The 20303-nt window shown below is 43.2% G+C and overlaps 1 long non-coding RNA gene across 1 annotated transcript in view; it reads left to right on the top strand.

Moving 5' to 3' along the window:
- Positions 1-2296: 2296 nt before the first annotated feature.
- LOC143642565 (uncharacterized) overlaps positions 2297-20303 on the top strand; it is a 68252-nt gene continuing 50245 nt past the window's right edge. Inside the window, exon 1 of the long non-coding RNA XR_013155743.1 lies at positions 2297-2408. This is a non-coding gene — a long non-coding RNA (uncharacterized LOC143642565). The remainder of the gene's footprint in view (positions 2409-20303) is intronic.

Here is a 20303-nt window from a genome sequence, read left to right as displayed (position 1 = left end):
AATACTAGCAATCAAGAGAGTAAGGGGTATGGATGTGAGTTTTTTCCTTTTTATTTCTTTTTCTGAATTGATACAGATGTTCTAAGAAATGATCATTGTTATGAATAAACAACTACGTGATGATATTGTGAGTAACTGATTATATACCAAGAATGGAATTATCATATGGTAAGAATGTTCACGTTTGCATGTTATGTTTAAAAAAAAAAGAATTCAACACATACACACACACAAAATCAAGCAGCATGTTTGTACTCTGAAAATACTCGTAAATTCACACAGATGCTGCTTGGGTTGTGGAGCCCATATTTCTCCTACGATGGCATGTGAAGATCATTTATTATGAAAGTTACACACCAATTTTCTTTGCTCCTTCTTCGTTAGCCGCTGTGCTTCCTTTTCCATTTTCTTCCTTTGCTGTTCTGCTGCTGTCTTTTCTCTGTCTGCTATTTTCTGCTGCCTCAGAACTTCTGCTTGCCAGGCCACATCTTGTCTTCTTCCCACGGACTGGCATTTTCTTGCCAGGTATCTAGTCACCTAATTCAGGAGACTGATGAATAAAAGGCATATCTTGCGTGACTGCTAATCTACTAGAGAAACCTGTGCTACCATCTGTGATGTCAAAGTTTATTGGTTTTCTCTTCTTTCTTTTTTTATTAATTAAAAAAAAGAAATTAACACAACATTTAGAAATCATTCCATTCTACATATGCAATCAGTAATTCTTAATATCATCACATAGATGTATGATCATCATTTCTTAGTACATTTGCATCTATTTAGGAAAAGAACTAGCAAAACAACAGATAAAGATATAGAATGTTTATATAGAGAAAAAAATAAAAATAAAAATAATAATAAAAATAAAAATATATATATCTAAAAAAGGAAAAAGAAAAAAATAAAAAACAAAAGACACAAACAAACAAACAAACAAAAACTATAGCTCAGATGCAGGTTCATTCAGTGTTTTAACATAATTACTTTACAATTAGGTATCATTGTGCTGTCCATTTTTGAGTTTTTGTATCTAGTCCTGCTGCACAGTCTGTATCCCTTCAGCTCCAACTACCCACCATCTTACCCTGTTTCTAACTCCTGCTGGACTCTGTTACCAATGACATATTCCAAGTTTATTCTCGAATGTCGGTTCACATCAGTGAGACCATACAGTATTTGTCCTTTAGTTTTTGGCTACACTCACTCAGCACAATGTTCTCTAGGTTCATCCATGTTATTACATGCTTCATAAGTTTATTCTGTCTTAAAGCTGCATAATATTCCATCGTATGTATATACCACAGTTTGTTTAGCCACTCGTCTGTTGATGGACATTTTGGCTGTTTCCATCTCTTTGCAATTGTAAATAACGCTGCTATAAACATTGGTGTGCAAATGTCCGTTTGTGTCTTTGCCCTTAAGTCCTTTGAGTAGATACCTAGCAATGGTATTGCTGGGTCGTATGGCAATTCTATATTCAGCTTTTTGAGGAACCGCCAAACTGCTTTCCACAGTGGTTGCACCATTTGACATTCCCACCAACAGTGGATAAGTGTGCCTCTTTCACCGCATCCTCTCCAGCACTTGTCATTTTCTGTTTTGTTGATAATGGCCATTCTGGTGGGTGTGAGATGATATCTCATTGTGGTTTTCATTTGCATTTCTCTAATGGCCAGGGACATTGAGCATCTCTTCATGTGCCTTTTGGCCATTTGTATTTCCTCTTCTGAGAGGTGTCTGTTCAAGTCTTTTTCCCATTTTGTAATTGGGTTGGCTGTCTTTTTGTTGTTGAGTTGAACAATCTCTTTGTAAATTCTGGATACTAGACCTTTATCTGATATGTTGTTTCCAAAGGGTTTTCTCTTCTTAATAACGATTTCCTGAGTCTTCCTTATAGTTGGTGGCATGTCCTTAAAATAGTCACGTTCCAGCTGTTCAAAAGCATTTTGTTTTGCTTTGCCACATTCCCATTCCCTCCTTCGATCTTGAAACTTGTGGGTGCGTCTTCATTTCTGAAGTCCACTGGACAAAGCTATTTGGTCGCCACTTAATTTCCGTCTTCCGCCAGATCCGTATGTTAACCTTTTTAGGAATGAGAATACTGTTGCTAGTCTGTTATGAACTGTAAATAAGCAGACCAGCACCCCAGCCACAGCGGGACTAGGAGCCCGCTGGGCAGAGGCTCCCAGGGCGCATGCGCGGGGCTGCGTCTGTCCCGTCCCGCTCGCTCGCAGCCCGTGCGCGCCCTCGCCCCCGCCGTGGCCTCCGCGCAGCCGCCCTGGCCTCCCCGCCGCGGGAAACCCATCCCTGGCCCCTCCCAGGGCACTTTTTTTGGAATGGAGTTGCTGATTGGTTGAATCAGGCATGAAGGCGTGACAGAAGTGGAAGGCCGGCCTTCTAGAGGTGTGGTAAGTGTGAGTGTTGGGGGTGGGGACCCAGGGAGGAGAAAGGAAGAGAGGGCAGGGTGTGCGAGGGAGCGGACACAGCCTGGGCAAAGGCACAGTGGCAGGAAAGAGCCCGGTGGACTGGGCCTCAAGCGATTTGGTCCATTCCAGAGGCTGAAGCTCCAGGCTCAGAGTGGTGAGGGACGAGGTCCGGGAGACCGTCAAGGACCGGGTGCCGGGGGTATCGAATGCCTGCCGAGCCGTGTGGAGAGGACGGTGTCCTGGGACCCTGGGAGTCTGCCAAGGGTTAGAGCAGCGAGAGGGATGGGAACAGATGTGTTTGGAAAAGCTCAGCCTAACTGTGGGGTGGAGGGGAGGGACGGGGACGGGAAGGGTAAGAGTGAGGAGGACCTGAACTTGGGTTGGTGGAGCAGACCTGGAGCGCAGCAAGACTTGAGGCTCCAGAGAGAGGAGAGAGGCTCCCGCGGTAGAATCGGGTCCGGTGGGCGGGGAGGCCCAATTGGCGCCCGGGACCCTGGCTCAGCCCGCTGGGTGGCTGGTGGGTTTGCAGAAGAGCAGATGGTGGGGGGGATGGGGAGAAGCTGTGTTAAATGTCGGATCCCCTGAGTGGGAGGTGGGACTTCGGGGGAGAGGTCCAAGAGGCCACGGCCCCTGGGTGCTGGAGAAAGGTTCCTGCTTGAGAAGGCGCAGCGGGTGGCCATTAGGCTGAGGAGTGGACAGATAGATGCTCTGGAGGAGTGTGGCTTCACCTCAGGCTTGACTGCCTTTCTGATAAATTAATTGTTAATATTATTTACCATATGGATACTTATATTAAAAATGAATATATTTAATTACAAAATTTGGATTTGGAAACATTTCAAAGAAAAAGTACAGACATGACGTGACATGTGCTATCTTTTTCCAAATACTCCTGAATTATAAAAGAAAGGTTTCCCCTGTGCTTCTGCTTCTCCCGGCTTCCATCCTGCTTCTCAGAGAATAACTGGCTCCAATTTCTGGTGTCTGCTCCAAAGGGATTTTGAGTTGTTTGCTGTGGGTTGAGTGACTTAAACCCTTCCTTATCCCATCCCTGCAGAGGTTTCCGTAGTGCTTACTATTCTCTAACTCTCTGGCTTACTTTAGGGTCATCTGTTGGAGGGGAACAAGCTGAGGAGCTCAGGCCTGTATTCTAGTTAAGAGGGAGCAAAAACAGCCCACCTGGGGGGCCCCAGAGCCTGGGAGGATGGGACAAGCTGACATCTACTCACACAATTGCCCCAGGGCTGGGGGCCCAGGGGCAGGCACTGTTATTCCCACAGAAGAGGACACAGGCTCAGAGAGTGACTTGCTGATTAGCGGTAGAGGTAGGATTTGAACTCAGATCTGCCCATCTCCAACGTCCAGGCTCTTGCCCACATTTATGGGTGAAAAAAAGACCAAGGATCCTGGTCCACATCCTGCTGCACAGCCACCAGCAAGTCCAGGGCAGATCCTGGCAAAGAACCCAGACTTGCTGGTCCCCAGGCTAAGCTGATGCCCTAGCAGTCACTGCAGGGAAGGGAGGGTTGAGTAGAGCAGGGCAAGTAGGTGGAAGGCAGGAAAGATGCAGCTTGGAGGGGTCAGTGTACAAATATACATGAAATGGGGGCTTCAGAACCTTCCCGCCGTGGCTGCACCTAATTCCCCCCACATCTGCCTTTCTAAACCCTTCATAACCCACTTGGTCTCTTATGGGCCACCGGCTCCTGCTCGGAGCAGGTAGCCAAACCAGTGTCTTTGCTGCAGGCGAGGAGGGGAGCTCTTCAGTGGAGAACTTATCCTTCATCTTGTCCTCTACATTTTATGCCACCATGTAAAAATTCCCATTAATTCTTCAGAATAAAATGTAGTAGCTGTTAATATTTGATGCCTGGGAAGTAGCCTGCTGAGTATCTTTTTATGCCTGAAACTATTTTCCACCATTAGTAAAGTGTAATAAAAAGTGTTCTTTCTTTGATTTTGTTTTTTAATTAGGCAAGAGAGTTTAGGTAACTCTCCCATCAGAGATGTGGCTGGCAGCTGGGAGCCCAGGAAGTAGCAGAGATTGGACACAAGTTCCCTCATGCCCCCTCACCCACTCCATGGCCAGTCTGCACCTCTCTGAAACAATCAGGCAGACAAGATCTGGCCTAAATCATGATAAACCCAGGAATCTTTATTTAGGAAGAATAGGAAGAAACCCAGGAATTCTTTAGGAAGGCTATTTGTTAGAGGCAGTATGGGCCTGTGAGAAGTTTTTGTCCTGGGCTTTGGCTTTTTTAGACAGACATGGGGTGAAACCTTGTATCCCAGCTTACTAGCCCAGGGTCTTTGAGCGAGTGCCTTTCCCTGTCCTGGCCTCAGTCCTTCCTTGGTAACATCTCTCAGGGTTGTTGGAAAGATTAAAGGAGAAATGGATGACAAGGGCCTGACACATAGTAGATACCCAGAAATGCTTGATGATGGGAATACCTGTGTGTACAAGACGGAAAGTCCTTTCCAGTGTCCTTGATAGGGTGGTGCTGGGTCCCAGTGCAGCTGGGTCTGGGGGGCAGGCAGATTGGCAGGAAGGAGTTAGGTGAGCATGGGTGCAGCCTCACCTGCCTGTGGGAAGAGGCTTCTAGGTCAGGTCCTGCTTTGCCAGCTTTACACCCCTTCTTCCAGAAATGTGCCTCCTCTCTTTTGGGATCCAGATGGACTCCATCGTCTTCTTCTGTGGCCTTGCCTCCTGGGCCATGGAGGTTGGTCCATCTTTGCTGGGAATTTTCTACCTAGAGATGGGGAAAGAGGGAAACTCTCCTCTTTGGTCATGCAACTGGAAGAAAATTTGCACAGCTGGTGGCCATGTCCCCAGAGCCACCCCACGGAAAAGGCTTTCTGTGAAAGAAAGAGATGGAGAGGTGGACATGGAGAGAAGTAGAGATAAGAAGGAAGAGGGAATCCTGGCAGTTTGAGTCCCTGTTTCCTGTTGTCCATGAGGTCACCACTTCACTTGCCTGTCGGTGCCCTGCCTGCTTCCCCTTGGACCATGCCACTGCAGTGGAGCTTTCAGTGCCTGACACGCTCTGGGTACAGGCAGAGTAGGGTCTGCTTTTGGAAGAACCCAAACTAAGACACCCTGTTGTTTTATGTTTCTTAAAATTGCTTAAGTTTTATTATTTTTTAAATGCAATTTTATTGAAATGTATTCACACACCATACAAATCATTCGATGTATTAATTTTTTAACAGGTAATACATCATATGGTTCAAAATTCAAACAGTGTAAAAGGATATATAATGTAGAATCTCTTTCCCATCCTTTCCCTCATCTACCCATTCTTCCCTGCCCAAGCCAGGCAATCACTTTGATTATTAGCTTCTTATGTATGCCTTCCAGAGGCTCTTTTTTCAGAGCCAAGAAAATACCTATGGGGTTAATCTGGCAAAATCTATAAAAATTATAATGATTATGTCCTTAGATCCAGCAATTCTACATCTGAAAATTTATCCTATAGATATATTGTCACACATATGAAATGAAATGTGTAAAAAGTAATTCATTGCAGTGTTGTTTGTTATAGCAAAAGACTGTAAGCCAAGCAAAATTTTATAACCAGGGTTGTTGAAGTAGATAATGGTGCAGACATATGGAAGATAATTCAGCTGAACAAAAGAATGAGGCTGCTCCATATATACTAGTAGGGAAAGCTCTCTAAGATATAGCATTGGTGAAAAAGAGCCAGTGAAAAAAAAATGAAATAAAAAGTAAGGTGCAGAACAATATATGTAAATAATGTAAAAAAAAAAATGAGGAAAAAAATAAGAACAGAGTCCCTGGTTCCTGGGCTCCTCCAGACATGACCTCAAATCTGACTTCAGCTCCTTGTGCCCCAAAGAGCATGGCCATGGCTGGGCACTGCTATCTCCTGGCACACTCACCAGTTATTGCCTGGCTGGGGAACAACTGGATGTGTTTACCAGAGAGTGTGTGTCCTGAGCTCAGGAGCGGTGGTAGCAGGGCCCAGGAAGGACCAAACCCCTATGGCTCAGGCTTAGGAATGATGGGTGCATGTTAGGTTCTGTTCTAGTTTGCTAGCTGCTGGAATGCAATATACTAGAAACAGAATGGCTTTTAAAATGGGGAATTTAATAAATTGCTAGTTTACAGTTCTAAGGCCAAGAAAATGTCCCAGTTAAAACAAGTCTATAGAAATGTCCAATCTAAGGCATCCGGGTAAAGATGCCTCGATTTGAGAAGGCCAGTGAAGTTCAGGGTTTCTCTCTGAAGTGAGAAGGCACATGGCGAACACAGTCACGGTTTCTCTCTAGGCTGAAAGGGCACATGGTGAGCAAGGCATCATCTGCTAGCTTTCTCTCTTGGCTTCCTATTTCATGAAGCTCCCCAGGAGGCATTTTCCTTCTTCATCCCCAAAGGTCGTTGGCTAGTGGGCTCTCTGCTTCTTGAGGCTATGTCATTCTTCTCTGGCTTTCTCTGAATCTATCTCATTCTCCAAAATGTTTCCTCTTTTATAGGACTCCAGAAACTTCTCAAGACCCACCCAAATGGGTGGAGACATGTCATCACCTAATCCAGCTTAACAACCACTCTTGATTAAATCACATCTCCAGGGAGATGATCTGATTACAGTTTCAAATATACAGTATTGAATAGAGATTATTCTGCCTCTATGAAATGGGATTTAGATTAAAACATGGTTTTTCTAGGGGACATACATCCTTTCAAACCAGCACAGATTTGAATATGGCTCAGAGACAGACTGATCACAGGCGAAGGGATTTATTCAGGCACCAGCATGATGGGGGTCTGAAGTCAGACTTCAGCCTGCCGGGAAGAATAATGGAGGATCTTATATCTGAGGAACTGGGCGGGGTGAGAAGTGGCACGAGGTTTTGGCAGGCGGGCACGGGACAGGAAAGGACCTGGAGCTGGTGGCCTGGGGAAGGGAGGGAGCCTGTTTCGACAGAAGAAGGCCTTGAGCCGTTAGCCCAGGGGGAGAGAGTGCCGATTGGGACATGGATGGAATAGTCTGTTTCGACATCGCCCGGGTGTCAGTGGGGGATGGCTTCTGTTATTATGCCCCTTGTTTGGGATCCAAACCTATCAGTGAGTCCATCAAACTTCTCCTGTGTAGAATCCTAACCAGCAGACCCTGCCCCCAGCCACTGCTGGGCTTTGGGAACTGACTGCCTTGATTCTGAGACAACAGGGTAAATGGTGCTGAGCCAACTCTGATGAGCCAGTTAGGGAAGTCCCAGGCTGACAGGCATGATGGGCTATTCCAGGCCCATCTCTCCAGGCCCGGCCCGACTGCCTCCACGGAGCCCAGGCAGGAAGGGCAAACAGGACCCTGCGCTGACTTCTTCCCTCTGAGTGGGGGTGGGGCTTGTTGAGGAGTCAGGGGTAAATGAGAGCTCGCTCTGCTTGGAACAGGGCCATGGAAGACCTCCTCTCATGGAGGGGGTGGGCCTCTGCCATCACTCGCGTCTATGCTCAAATGAATTACAGAGCACTGAGTTGTGTAAGATTTTAAGAGATCATCTACTCAGGGGATTTTCAAACTTATTTTTAAACTTGCTGCAGAGCCCTTTCTCCTGGGAAAATCTTAAATGTAAGCTGAATATGTAACAGTAACCACAAGGAACCACCCCTGATTGAGGGGGTCGGGAGGGGGCACCGAGCTCATTGTTCCCTTCTCAGTAATCCTCAGGACCTAGAAGAAATCATAGGCCCCCCCCAATTTACTGCCCCCAATTTCCCAATGTGCTCGCATCCCTGAGGTCACCCCCCAAATTGTCACTAAATGGAACATATCAGTGGGGTGCTTGTGGAATAAAAGCCACATGGGCAGTTTGCTGCTGTGTACCAACCATGCCACAGTGCCATGAGCTTCACCTTGGTTCACTGGACAAGGTTGGACTGGGAGCAGGGGTTGTGTGATGTGTTGCAGGAATAGAACCTGGCTGGGAGAGTTTGCCCGTTTGACTCTGTGGTGGACCCCAGAAAAGCCGTGCTCTTTAATCCTCATTCAGTATTGCTGGGTGGGAGCATTTTGATTGTTTTCATGCAGATGTGACCCACCCAGTTGTGGGTGGTAACTTTTGATTAGATGATTTCCATGGAGGTGTGTCTCCACCTACTAAAGGTGGAGTTGCTTACTGGAATCCTTTAAAAAGAGGAAACATTTTGGAGAGAGTCCCTTTTTGGTAGAGCCACGAGAAAGCCAGCAGACGCCACCATGTTCACTGTGTGCCCTTGCAGCTGAGAGAGAAACGTTGAAAGTCGTCGGCCTTCTTGAACCGAGGTATCTTTCCCCGGATGCCTTAAATTGGACTTTTCTATAGACTTGTTTTAATTGGGACATTTTCTTGGCTTTAGAACTGTAATCTAGCAATTTATTAAATTCCCCTTTTTAAAATTCATTCTGTTTCTGGTATATTGCATTCCGGCAGCTAGCAAACTAGAACAGAGAGTAAACGTAATAAGAGAGCTGTGTGTGTGTATGTGTATATCTAACAGATAGGAGAGTGGTCCCATTAAATGGACTGGAGTAATGATCCAAAGATGAGACAAACCAGGATGTAACAGGTGGGGACAGAGACTGAGATTCAGTGTCTCCAGAACTCTAAGGTTCTGTAGTTGTCAGACTTCATGATTTCCAAATGCAAGGACCATGCTTCTTTTCTTTTAACATATACTTATGTATCTCTACCATGTTCCGAGCTGGGGAAAATCTGACTTTAGCTATTCAGTTATCATCCAAAGAAGAGTTTCAGCATCATCAGCGTTCTTTTTGTGACAAGTGACAAAACACCTAATTCATAGCATTAAAAGAAAAGGGAATTTATAGGCACCTGAAACTTTAAAGTCCAGATGTAGCTTCAGGTTCGGCTTGCTCAAGGAGTTAATATTATCAAGATGGAATTTCTCTCTCTCTTTATCTATTGAATCCTTTTACTGTCATATTAGTTCCATATGCAAAAAATATCCTCCTTAGTTCTTACAAATGGTTCCAAGAGATCTGGTCCTCACATTCTCTCAGGTTTAAGTGCAATGCATTTCATTCAGAGAGACACTGAGAACAGGTGAACCAAAGTGAGCACCCAACTGGGGAATGAGGTGCTGGCCTCTACATCTAATAGCACAACTTTCTGAGACTTCTTTTGGAGCTCCCCTCACTTGGCTGGAAGTGGAGCCTGGGAATCTCTCCACCTTTCCAAGGGAGGGAGAAACCGTCCATGCTCCACCCCTAGGCTGAGGATACCCAACTCTAAAGACATCCCCTCATCACCTACTTACTTAGAGGGTGACAGCTAGGTGTAGTCAGCTGGTCCTGCTACCCTTTGGTGCCTGTGATGGTCAGGCTCTCTTGTCACCTTGGCCAGGTGATGATGCCCAGTTGTCTGGTCAGGCAACCACTGGCCTGACCATTGCTGTAAGAATATTTCATGGCTGGATGATAAACCAAAAAGGCTGGAGTTTTAAATCATCAGTTAGTTGATTACAGTTGTGTCTGATATATCTGCGATCAACTAAGGGCATGTCTCCCGCAAACAAGATAATCTGATTAGTTGAGGGCTTTTAAAGAGGAGGAAAGACTTCTCACTGCTTCTTCGGCCAGCAAGCTTCTCCTGTGGAGTTCATCCAGACCCTTCATTGGAGCTGCCAGCTTCACAGCCTGCCCTACGGATTCTGGACTCTTCCATTCCCACAGTTGTGTGAGACACCTTAATACATCTCATACTTACAGATCTCTTCTGTTGGTTCTATTTCTCTAGAGAACCCTGACTAATACAGTGGCTGTCTTGAGAAAGGCATTTGATACCCCTTGGTGTTTTGCTCTAGGTCCTATGGATGATTCTGGGGTAACAGGAAAAGTCACACGTAACCTGTGACATCTGTCCTGTCCTCTCTGTAAATCAAAGGCCCCAGGAAAGAGGAGGAGATAAAGGAGAGGGACAAGCTACGCATAAATTCACATTTCCCAGTGTCTCTTCTGTGCCAGGAGCTTGTCACCTTGGACCCAATGGATCCTTCAGCTGTGAGCCTCGTGAGGGCTGACAGCTCACACTGCTGTTTCCCCAGGACTGGCACATTATAGCTGCTCCGTAAAAGTCTGTGGAGTCGGTAGACTGTGACAGCTTCAGCAGTTGTCCTAGAATTTACAATATGCATCTTTAATTTGTCAGAGTCTACCTTCAAATGATATTGTACTGCTTTCCATATAGTGCAAGGACCATATATTTACATATGCTACAAACACACAATACATTGCTACTGTTTTTGCTGTAGTCAGTTATCTTTTAGAATAATTAAAAATAAGGAAAAATGAATTTTACATTTCCCTTCATATATGCCATTTCTGGAGCTTCTCATTTCTTTGCATAGGTATGTTGGTTTGAAAGGATGTATGGACCCTAGAAAAGCCATGTTTTAATCAAAATCTCATTTTGTAATGGCGGAATAATCCCTATTCAATACTGTATGTTTGAATCTGTAATTAGATCATCTCCCTGGAGATGTATCCCAATCAAGAGTGGCTGTTAAAGTGGATTAGGGGAGATGTATCTCCACCCATCTGGGTGGGTCTTGATTGGTTTGCTGGAGTTCTATAAAAGAGGAAACATTTTGGAGAGTGAGAGATTCTGAGAGAGCAGCGAATGACATAGCCATGAGAAGCACAGTCTACCAGCCAGCGACTTTTGGAGATGGATAAACCTTCTGGGGAGCTTCATGAAACAGGAAGCCAGGAGAAACTAGCAGATGACACCGTGTTCACCATGTGCCTTTGCAGATGAAAGAGAAACTCTGACTGTGTTCGCCATGTGCCCTTCCACTTGAGAGAGAAACCCTGAACTTCATCGGCCTTCTTGAACCAAGGTGTCTTTCCCTAGATGCCTTTGATTGGACATTGCTATAGACTTGTTTTAGCTGGGACATTTTCTCAGTCTTAGAACTGTAAACTCATTAAATTCCCCTTTTAAAAAGCCATTCCTTTTGTGGTATATTGCATTCCGGCAGCTAGCAAACTAGAACAGTAGATCTAAGTTTTTTTCTGGTATCATATTCCCTCTGCCTGAAGAACTCTTGTTAGCACATTTTAGAGCACGTCTCATGGTAGTTCATTCTCTGTTTTTGTTTGCCTGAGAAGGCCTTTATATCTTCCTCACCTCTGAAAGTATTTTCCCTGGATATAGAATTCTGGATTGATTTTTTTATTTCAACACTTTAAAGATGTCACTCTCTTTCTTCTGCTCTGCTTAATTTCTGATGAGAAGTTGCTATAATTCTTATTTTTAGTTCTCTGAATGTGCCTTTTTTTTTTTTTTTGACTACCTTAAAAAATTTTTTCTTTATCTTTGGTTTTCAGCGGTTTGAATATGACGTGTCAAGAGTGAGGTTTTTTGTTTGTTTTTAATCCTGCTTAGTGTTCTCTGAGCTTCCTAGATCTTTGGTATCCATCATTAATTTTAGAAAATTCTTTCAGCCATTGCCTCTTCAAATATTTCTTCTGAGCCACTTTTTTCCTCTTCTCTTTCTGGGATTCTGATTACATGAATTTTAGTGCATTTGATATTGTTCCATAGCTCTCGGATGCTCTGTTCTGATTTTCTCCCACTCATTTCTCTCTTTATGTTTCAGTTTGGATGAATTCTATTGACACGTTTTCAAGTTCATTGATTCTTTGGCAGTGTAAAGTCTATTGATTGCCTATCTAAGACGTTCTTGTCTCTGCTACTGTTCTTTTTATTTCTATTTTTTCTTATGGTTTCTGTCTCTGCTGAAATTCTGCATCTGTTCATGCATGTTTTCTACTTTTTCCACTAATTTCTTTAACATAATAATATTACTAATTTAAAATTCCCTGTCTGTGTGTGATTGTGGAAACTTTGTGTCTGATATTCCTTTTATCTACCTTATCAACAGATGAGTAAAACATACGGCATAAAAATAAATAATAGGGGGAAAAATGTTAAAATAAATTTAGTAGATTGAAGTGCTAGTGGTCAATGAAAGGGAACGGTAAGGGGTATGGTATGTATGAATTTTTTTCTGTTGTCTTTTTATTCCTTTTTCTGAATTGATGCAAATTTCTAAGAGATGATCATGATGATGACTATGCAACTGTGTGATGATATTGTGAATTACTGATTATATATGTAGAATGGAATGATCATATGTTAAGAATGTTTGAGTTTCTTTGTTGTTATATTTTTTTAAAAATTTAAAAATTAGTTAAAAAAGAAAAGAAAAGAAAAAAAAATTCCCTGTCTGAAGAAAGTAGAATACTGGTTACCAGGGAATCATGGTAAATGGAGAGTTATTGCTTAACAGGTACAGAGTTTCCATCTGGGGTAATAAAAACTTTTGATAATGGATAGTGGTGATGGAAGCACAGTATTATGAATGTAATTATTGTTACTGATGTATATATGTTATCACAATAAAAAAATTCTCTGATAATTGTAACATTTGGGTCATATCTGAGTCTGATTCTATTGATTGCTTTGTCTCCTGACAGTGTGTTATTTTCTCTTGCTTCTTTGTCTTCTAATTTTTTTGTGAAAGCTAGACGTCTTGAATAGGACAGTAACAACTGAGGTAAATAGTATTTAGGCCTAGAAGTGGGCATGCCTTTTCTTTTTCTAGCCTTTAGTGTAGGGGTTTGAATCAATCTGGTTAGGAGTTGAAATGGTTATGGGTTTTGTTCTTACTATGGTTATAAGTTAGATGATCCTTAGCCCATCAGGGACTTCAAATTCCTGTAGCTTTACTTTGTGTTTAGAGTGGGAGCTGGGGCACTGCAGGGCTTTTCCCAATAGCTATATTCTACACTCAGACTTAGACTCTGTCTGTGAGCTGTACCTCAGAGAAGTTTTCTGCTCTTGCACCTCCCCTCGTAGTGGACTGCTGGTTTTTGCTAGCCTGGGTTGGAAGCAGGGAGGTCTGCTCTCTGCTGTCCTGGTACAGCATCAGTCTTAAGCAGACATTGTGTCCCTGGTCTCATGGAGGGGACCTTCTCATGAACCTGCCCCTCCTGCAGTGGTAAGGCGTCTCTAATGGTCTGGGCCCAGGATGTCTTCCTGCCCTTGCCCACTGGTGTAGGGATTTTCTCTTCCCTTTCCCCAGCTGCAGTGGGTCTTCTCCTGGGCACTGAGGTGACAGCATCTGTTCCCCTTTCTCCACCATCTTATGGCTTTTCTTCCAGCAGTGACTGCTTCTCACCTAACTTAGGGCTGCCCCAGAAAGAAGGCTTTCTCTGATCTCTCACCTACCCTCAGTCTTCCTCATGAGTGCCTGCTGTTCATAGTAGAGCTTGGATTGAAACCCAGACTGGTCTGACTCCAAACTCACATGAGCCATCTCTTTACATCTTCTCAATGAGAGAGGTTTTTGGGGGGCGGGGCACCTCTGAGATGGAGATATTGAGTGTCCACAGCCTTGGCAGTGCCTTGTTGTTACTGTATGACCCACTGTCGGAGCTGGGTTAGTGGGGAAGGGACAGAGGCAGCTGACAGCTGGAAGGGGTTGCTGAAAGGCGAGGGTGGGCCTTGCTCTCACTCAGAATGTGCCGATCAACGCTAAACAAATTGGTGCCTGCACGAGTCTCAGCTGTTGTATTGATGTGTCTTGCCTCAGAGGCCAAATCACTTATAATCAAATTAGATTCCTCATTTCTGGCTATAAACAAACCTGGAGAGATCAATAATACTAACAGAGACATTCAGAGAAGGGTGCTGCCTCTCCAGAATAATGAAGAGAGTTTCTCCCAGCTTGGCTGGGGACCAACCAAAGATAGGTGTGTGAGCAAGTGGACATGCTGACTTTAACTGTCTTGGCATATCAAATGATCTTTCAGATTCCCGATGCAAGCCTAGGGAACAAAGGAATACTTAAATACACTTGGATTGCTGTGTGGGCCCAGCTATCACGATTAGGGATAGTAGCCATAAGTGTATGAAGTGGTTAATTAGTTGTTGACAGAGGACATCTGATGGGCACCATCTAATTTTTGTGGGCTAACAAGAAACCCCCTTGGACTTGGTGAAATCCTGGAATCTTTGTCGTAAATCATTTGGGTGTCTGTCTATAAGGCCCTTAAAAGAGTTTTTGTGGTTATTTATTTATTTATTTATTTTTGTAGATTCAAAGAGGATTGGAGCTAGAAGATCCCACCCTCTGATCTATTGTTTTAGCATCTAAAGTTTAGGACAATGTTTCGTTTTATGTGATAACTCTAATCCAGTGGTAGTGGCATCTAGAGTGCTGTGTTGAGAAGGATGCTAAGGTTCTGTTTGGGCTTTATCAGAAAAGACTGTGATTGTGAGGACAACAAAATCAATAGGCTGAACCCTCAAAGTTGGGGTTTGTTCATATGAAACTTATCCCTGCAAAGGATAGGCTAAGCCTACTTAAAATTAGGCCTAAGAGTCACCCCCAGGGAACCTCTTTTGTTGCTCAGATGTGGCCTTTCTCTCAGCCAACAAGGCAAGCAAACTCACTGCCCTCCCCATCTCTACATGGGACATGACTCCCAGGGGTATAAACCTCCCTGACAACGTGGGACAGAAATCCTAGAATGAACTGGGACTCAATATCAAGGGATTGAGAAAACCTTGACTGAAAATGGAAAGAAAAAAATGAAACAAAATAGCATGTCAGTGGCTGAGAGATTTCAAATAGAATGAAAGGTTATCCTGGAGGTTATTCTTACACATTATATAGATAACCTCTTTTTAGTTTAAGGTGTATTAGAGAGGGTAGAGGGAAGTCCCTGAAACTGTAGAGCTGTATTGCAGTAGCCAGTTATCTTTAAGATGTTCGTATAATGATATAGCTTTCACAAAGTGACTGTATGATTGTGAAAACCTTGTTCTGATGCTCCTTTTATTTACAGTATGGACAGATGAGAAAAATATGGATTAGAAATAAATAAATAATGGGGAACAAATGTTAAAATAAATTGAGTAGAGGGAAATACTAGTGTCAACGAGAGGGAGGGGAAAGGGGTATGGTATGTATGAGTTTTTTCTTTTTTCTCTTTATTTCTTTTTCTGGGGTGATATAAATGTTCTGAGAAATGATCATGGTGATGAATATACCACTATGTGATGAAGATATTGTGAGCCATTGATTGCACACCAAGTATGGAATGTTCATACATTAAGAATGTTTGTGTTGTATGTTGATCGATTTTATTAATAAAAATTTTTAAAAAAAGACTGATTGATTAATGGAGTTGGGAGGAAAGGAGTGGAGAAGGCACATTTCCTGCATATTTGCCATTTGTCTTAGGTCAGTTTCTGAGAAAGCTGACTTTTTTTTGTATGCTGTATGGCAGGGTCACATATCATTATTTTTCCATGTGAGTATCCCGTTATTGTAGCACCATTTGTTGAATTTGTTTGTTTGTTTGTTTGTTTTAGGGAAGTATATGGATTGAGAATCGAACCTGGGTCTCCCGCTTGGCAGGCAAGAATTCTACACTGAATTACCCTTGTACACCCCGGGAAAGCTGACTTTTAAATTGAGATTTGCATATAGGAAGTTTATTGGGGAGTACACTGAACAACATCTGGAGCAAGTAGGGAAAGCCGGATTGGACAACAGAGGCCTCAGTCATTCCTGTGGGTTGCTCTGGAGTTTACTTCAATTGTGGACCAGCCATTTGATGCAGCCAACAATCCTGGAAGTCAGGGGAATGAGGGTCTTTTTGGACCAGGTATCCATGTGCCCAGCCCCCAAGGATAAATTATCTGAGTTCCAAATTATTATGACAATTCTGTTCTCCCTTGCTGCTGGTTGATCTAGGGGTGGGCATGTGAACTAGTTCTAGACAAAGACCCTTAAGATAAGTATGCTGGGGGCTTCTGTAAAGATTTTCCTCCTTGATAAGGGAAATACTAGGAGACCTCTTCTCTCCCTTCTTGACTGGCATATAATGCTTGGAGTTCCAGCATCCATTAAAAAAATTTTTTTTTCTGCAGATTTTACTGAGATATGTTCACATATCTCAATATATTCCATCCAAAGTATACAATCAGTGTCTTATTATTTCATCACTTAGTTGTGCAATCATTATATTCAATTTTAGACAATTTTCATTGCTCCAAAAACAAAAATATCCATGTGCTGGTTTGAAAGGAAGTATGCCCCCTAAGAAAAGCCATGCTTTAATATAAATCCCATTTCTTAAAGGTAGAATAATCCCTATTCAATACTGTATATTTGAAACTGTAATGAGATCATTTCCCTGGTTGATGTGATTTAGTTAAGAATGGTTGTTAAACTGGATTAGGGATGACATGTCTCCACCCGTTTGAATGGGTCTTGATTAGTTTCTGAAGTCCTATAAAAGAGGAAACATTTTGGAGAATGAGAGATTCAGAGAGATTCAGAGAGAGCAGAGAATGCTGCAGCACCACGAAGCAGAGAGTCCACGAGCCAGCGACCTTTGAAGAAGGAAGACGCCTCCCGGGGAGCTTCATGAAATACGAAGCCAGGAGAGGAAGCTAGCAGATGATGCCGTATTCGCCATGTGCCCTTTCAGCTGAGAGAGAAGCCCTGACTGTGCTCGCCATGTGCCTTCTCACTTGAGAGAGAAACCCTGAACTTCATTGGCCCTCTTGAACCAAGGTATCTTTCCCTGGATGCCTTTGATTGGACATTCCTATAGACTTGCTTTAATTGGGACATTTTCTCAGCCTTAGAACTATAAACTAACAACTCATTAAATTCCCCCTTTTAAAAAAGCCATTCCATTTCTGGTATATTGCATTCTGGCAGCTAGCAAACTAGAACAATCCACTAGACATAAAAAAAGAAAACCCAAAACACTCCATATTCCTTATCCCCCCATTATTGACTCCGAGTATTGGTTTGGTATGCCTGTTATTGTTGATGAAAGTATTAACATATTACTGTTAACTACAGTCTGTAGCTTGCGATGGGTAATTTTTCCCCATATACCACTCTATTATTAACTGTTTGTGCAAGTGTCATACAAGTTGTAGTTCATGTAAGAACTTACTTATATTTGTGGTATTAAGCGGTGACTCTAAGTAATGCAGTTCAAGCAAATTCCCCTACAATATGGCACTATTCTTTATGTTCCCGTTCTAATTTGCTAGCTGCTGGAATGCAATATACCAGAAACAGAATGGCTTTTAAAAGGGGAGTTTAATCAGATGTTAGTTTACAGTTCCAATTAAAACAAGTCTGTAGAAATGTCCAATCAAAGGCATCCAGGGAAAGATACCTTGGTTCAAGAGGGCCGATGAAGTTCAGGGTTTCTCTCTCAAGTGAGAAGGCACACGGTGAACACAGTCACGGTTTCTCTCTTGGCTGAAAGGGCACATGGCGAGCAAGGCGTCTTCTGCTAGCTTTCTCTCCTGGCTTCCTGTTTCATGAAGCTCCCCAGGAGGCATTTTCCTTCTTCATCTCCAAAGATCGCTGGCTGGTGGACTCTGCTTCTCATGGTTATGCCATTCTGCTCTGCTCTCTCTGAATCTCTTTCATTCTCCAAAATGTTTCCTCTTTTATAGGACTTCAGGAACTTATCAAGACACACCCAAATGGGTTGTCATCACTTAATCCAGCTTAACAACCACTCTTGATTAAATCACATCTCCAGGGAGATGATCTGATTACAGTTTCAAACATACAGTATTGAATAGGGATTATTCCGCCTTTATGAAATGGGATTTTGATTAAAACATGGCTTTTCTAGGGTTCAGACATCATTTCAAGCCAGCACAGTTCCCAATAACAAGGTACCATCACTTCTATCCATTCCCAAACATTTAAATTGAACCTCATTAACAATTCTGTACATATTAGGTAACTGCTCACCTTTCTCTAGCTTCTATCTGTCTCTAGGTACCCTATATTTTACATTTTAAGGTCCTGAGTTTACATATTCTAGTTGGTTCATATTAGTGAAATCATACAATATTCGTTCTTTTGCATCTGACTTATTTCACTCGGTGCTGTGTCCTCAAAGTTTATCCATATTGTCATGCTTCAAGACCTCAGTCCTTGCTGCATAATATTCCGTCATATGTATATACCACAATTTGTTTGCCCATCTCTTGATGGACCCTTGGATTGCTTCTATCTTTTGGGAGTTATACTGGGCACCAAAATGTCATATATCACTGAGTTGTATCAGGAAGCATTGTTGAAGACTTACATTTTAGTTTAGGTATTTGGAGGACCAGGGGGCTCATTTTACTAAACTCTGGATCTTACCATTTCTTAACTACCTATAATGTGCCAGACACAGGCCTAAGCACTTGGTAGCCATCTAATTTAATCTTCACATGAGCTCATGAAGGAGGCCTCATTATTACCCTTTTCACTTTACAAATGAGGGAACTGAGGCTTAGAGGGGTAAAATGACTTTCCCAGAACCACATAGCTGGTGTGTGGGAAAGCCACGGTTCCTTCCATTGGCAGATGTGACTTGTGCTATAGTTTGAGGAGGTAGGAGCCTAGAGTCTCAGACCTGTACCGAGCTGGAGGCGTGGGCCCAGGAACCCTTGATCCAAAGACCGTTTGGAACAGAAATAGCTAATACTCAATTTTAAGTTGCTTCCTGATCTGGACTGTAACATCTTCTCCATTATCCTCTCACCCTCCCTACCCCCAAAAATCTTCAGTAAAAGCTGGTTACAGGCAACAGCCCTATGTTCAAGGTGCTTTGGGAAAACAAGAGGAGCTTTGCCCTGCACACCCATGGGCATGCCTAGAGGTAGCACATTTCCACTCTGCCCCTGTCTGTCCCACTCAAGGCTATGCTGAGAAGAGGGAAGGCTGCAGTAGGAGAGAGTAGGGGTTTCATACCCCCAGACCTTTTTGCAGGGCCCAGGCCATGTTTTCAAAAAAGCCCCACTTAAACACTAACTCATACTTCTTGGTCAAATTCTAGGTCTTTAGAGGTCCTTTTAATAACCTTGTTAAAGCAGAATTTCTTGCTTTCAAATGTTAAATAATTCTTAGGTGAATTGTTGGAATCAATAATTCAGAAGCCTTAGCTCTGGGTGACAGCTTGTGTTGAAAGTTCTAACAGAAATCACTGGACAAATGCTTGCTTTACTACCTGAACTTTTGTCTGGGAGAGTTGGAGAGAGGAGCAAGAAGGAAGGGGTCTGACAAGAGCTTTATAATTCTGCTCAGTCTTATCCAAACCATTGCAGAGGAGAAACCTGAGGTTTAACCTCTTTTAAGAGGTTAAATAATTTGACCAAGTTATGCAACTAGAATGTGGTAGAGCCAGAATTTTAGCCGGGGACTTGCTGGTTTTAAGGCCTGTTGCCACCAGCCCTTTAGACAAAGAACAAATGACCTGAAAGAAAGAAGGATTGCCACTACATTAAGAATCAGCTGCCCTGGGTTGAAGTCTGAGCTCTGTCTCAGGCAAATGGCTCCACTGCTTTGTTTCTAGAACTGTAAGATGGGAATAATGCCTAAAGCCTCTACCAGACATTGGCCGTCTTGGTGCCCAGTATTGCTTCTTTCTTCTGGAATCTGCTCCCTTATTCTTCCAAGAATTGCTTTTCTCCTTGGCAGTGTAGTCACTGCCTGGCCTTGAGCTGTCTTTGGCTGTTGGAATGCTCAGGGTAAAGTGGGAGGGTGTCACCAGGTAGGCAGCAGACCTGGATTCAAGCCCTGGCTCTGCCACTTTCCAGCTGGTTGAACTAGGGCAAATCTGGCCACCTCCCTAAGCCCCAGCTTCTTCATCGGTAATGCTTGCCTTGAGTTTATCATGGGACTGAAAGGAGATAGCGGAGAAAAAGTGTGTAGCATATAACAGACGCTTAATAACAAAGTTTTCAAAGGAAGTGAACTTGCAAAAGCATTATGTTAAAGTGAAAGCAGCCAGATTCAAAAGACCA

The sequence above is a fragment of the Tamandua tetradactyla genome, chromosome 1 (assembly GCF_023851605.1).
Source record: "Tamandua tetradactyla isolate mTamTet1 chromosome 1, mTamTet1.pri, whole genome shotgun sequence".
Taxonomy (NCBI): Eukaryota; Metazoa; Chordata; class Mammalia; order Pilosa; family Myrmecophagidae; genus Tamandua; species Tamandua tetradactyla.
The sequence above is the reverse complement of the archived record's forward strand: the minus strand, read 5'-3'. Positions and strand labels throughout refer to the sequence as shown.